Source organism: Mauremys reevesii, linkage group 4 (genome assembly GCF_016161935.1).
Source record: "Mauremys reevesii isolate NIE-2019 linkage group 4, ASM1616193v1, whole genome shotgun sequence".
Classification (NCBI taxonomy): domain Eukaryota; kingdom Metazoa; phylum Chordata; order Testudines; family Geoemydidae; genus Mauremys; species Mauremys reevesii.
In genome coordinates this window covers 101,717,569-101,721,052 of record NC_052626.1, presented here as the reverse complement: position 1 = coordinate 101,721,052, position 3,484 = coordinate 101,717,569, and positions in this window count along the sequence as shown.

Sequence of the window (3,484 nt, the reverse complement as noted above, 5' to 3'; positions counted from 1 at the left end):
CTGAAAATCATTTCCCAGAGTACAGATCCATTCCCTCCATACCCAGAGCTCTGTCTGGCAGCTGATCTCTAGGCACTACACACTAAGGCATATGAATTCAGCTGATAGTGCCACAGGATGCACCTGTCTGTGCACAATAGCTTCTGCATCAGTCTCCAAACAAACAGACTCCTCCTCCACCACATCCAGAGAACTTTCTGGAGGAACAAAGCTTCCTTCAGCCCTACCATCTAAGGCTGCAGTCATCTTGGCAGGAAAAGGAAATGAGCTCTCTCCCCTTCCCCCGCACACTTTAATCTCTTGCTGACCAGTATTCTATTGCTAGGAACATGTCATTTATTTAATCATTCCAAAATATTGGGTTTTTTTTAAGTAGGACTGGGAAAGAAGTTCGGAGAGACAGTAAATATGGTCTTACGATAGGGGGACGATCATACAATTTGCAGTGTTTACATACTATATTCACTGCCTATGGTAAACCTGTCTAATGGGTCTTGAAAAGATAATATATTTACCAAGCAAGTACACAAGATATAAAATTCTATTAAGAAAAAAAACACACACAATGGTTTCTTTTATAATATCCATTATTCTGCCTCACTCATTCTGGCCTGCCATGCTCAGTCTTGACTTATTGCCCTTTCTGTCTCTATCTGGCTGTGTGACATAACTTTTACAGCTCCATAGAATATATTAATTTCCCCCTTGGGTACTTTTGATTTGCATTAAGTGAAACAATGCTTACTTTGCTTTCTCTTATGCCCCTAATAAATGTGAGTACTGTAACATTTATGGATGCTCATGGAATTTCAAACAAACAAATATTCTGATCTGCATGGATTTTAAGCAGACCTGCCAGCACTGCAATGACCAAATGGGGGTCAATAGCCTTTTAACAGTGGAGATAAGCCAGTTCATTCACTCAGGATTTGAGGAATGGAGCATTCAGCTGAGTGAATTCAGGAGAACATACTTTAAAATCTAGCACTGTCAATTACTGCAGGTCAGGCATCACAACCATGGTGCAATGGGTTTCCATACATTATCACATCAGCAAAAGGTGATATACCTCAACATTTGCCACTGGGAGAGAGGAACAAATACAGCAGGAGATTTTCTATTCCACATTCTTCTTTTGGTTTAAAATTATGTATATCTTTTCTGGACATAAGATTAAGACACAGTTTTGGGAGCCCAACAAAGGTCATGTTAGGGTGTGTCCAATCCTACTCCCATTAGGCCAGCTCTTCATACCCTTACTCATGTTGAATAGTGTCTTATTCCATAATTTAAAGCCAGTGAGAGTATTTGCAGAGTAAGGTGTTACTCATCGTGAGTAAGGCTATCAGAATCTAGCACACTGAGTTTAACAGGAGATAGACTGGGTCCTTTGTATGTTTGTCTTCCTCTTTATTTCCTAGTAATTACTTTGCATTTCTTGGTATTTAGGGTCCTAGAGAAAACAAACGTACAGCAGTCATGATGAAGTTCTCTTAGATCAGTCTGTTAACTAAGACTTTACAAAGGCATCACATTAATACCAAACATAGTTTGTCTGCCAGTGGCGTGTGCAGGACAAGAATACATTTTCACAGACATCTTAAAATCAATGTGCTACGTTTAAGTTCATTCAGTTCTTTCGGTCAGCACAATACCACTGGGTTTGTATTGCTGTTACTAACCTTTTCCTTATTTCCAGCTTTCACTCCTCACGGAAAAATTAACAACCCAGTTTTTGTTTGTTTGTTTTTTGTAAATTCTTGAAATATTAGCTCCCCTGTTTACTCTGAGTTTATTCTAACCATTAACTATGAAAAATCATCGGAAAACAGGAAACAGAGAGTACATGTGGATAGTTATCCACTATTGTAACATATTCATATTAGTTACTCCTTCCTTAATACTTAGGGATCAAATGTACATTTATCTTGTATGGAAAGTTTCACATAAGGTTGGAAGTAGCAAAAAAATACATAAAAAAACCATCATGTAATTCCCAAGATAAAAATGCATCAATTGTGAGAAATATTCTGATACAGGTATTTCAGTTTTGTTTTCCTTGTGGGACTCATAAGGTAAATAAACTAAGCCATGGATTGACTATGAAAAACTTCAAGCTCATGATGTCAAGATAGTTGTGATTTGTATATCCAGATGTTAATTTTCCAGTGTTCCTAATTCATGTGATTAGCTCTTTGCTTTGTCTGCAGAGATGTTTGAAATTAAGTTACCTTTCAAAACTGGAACTTATTCAGTGTGCATTGTAAAAATATTTTTATAATCTGGGGGTTATTCCAGAGCCACATTTTTTTCCAATGGGTTATAGGCCACCATTTCTCTTAGTTAAAATGAAGATTTCACTCACTATTCTGCACACTGAATATTCCAATAAGAATTAGCCTTCTACGTTTCTTAAAGGAAAACAGCCATTTGCGTTATAAATATTCTAATATAAATCACACTGGGCCCAATCTGCAACCCTTATTCACACTGAGTAGTGTTCACTGCAGCAATTAATTGATGAGACTAATCACCTCAGTAAGTGTATCAAGTGTCACCTGCGGACCTCATGTGTGATTCTTTACAGTTTGAGCTAAAAGACTAAGTCTCATACCTGGAAGCAGTAGCAAAATCATATCCTCTGTAGATCAGCCACAGAGAGGACTCAGAAGCTAGATAAAATTCTCACCCCATCTCCGGGCCCTTTACATCAGGTAAAAGGACTGTAGCAGCATAAAAGCCCCAGATTTGAAAGGGGGAAATTCCCCAGAGCAGGAACTGATGATGATGACATCTGCACCCTGTCCTCTGAGGACTCCCTCATGAGCTCTGGTGTATGGGGTGTATCAGGGCTAAGAGTGGGAGTCGTGTGTTAGGGTGGGGTTGCAGCATTGCAGAGATTCTGGTTGTCTAAATTATGCCAGACACTCCAGCCTCCACAACTTAAAGTCATTTTAGCCCACCCTCTGCCTGAGCTGTATGAGTTCTGTACTTCATCTCTGAGTGGTGCAGCACAGAACTTCATCCCCACTGAACATATCCTTTCCCAGGATAACAGAAATCTAACCCTCATGACTGAGGCCCACAGCAGTTCTAAGTACTGACAAGTCCCATATTCGGAACTACTGTCATTTAGGTCATCATTGGGGATCGAATTTAGGACCTTCAGAGCTGACAAAATGAGCCTCTGCAGATTGAACTAAAGAATGATAGGAGCTGAAGCAGATTAATATCATCTGGACGGGGACAGATGAGGACCCATGATGCACAGTGAACGTCAGTTACATCAGAACTACTCAGAACAGCTGATCAGAAAATGTGTTTTCTTCCCCAGGGAAAAATTTCCCTAAAAAAATAAAAACCCAAAATATTTCAATTCTGAAATGCTGCCACAGTTTGTCATACTCCCATTTTCAACTATAGGTTGAGAACCCTGGCTGGGTATACCTTGGGGGCAATTTCAGGATTTTTTTTTTTTTACTTT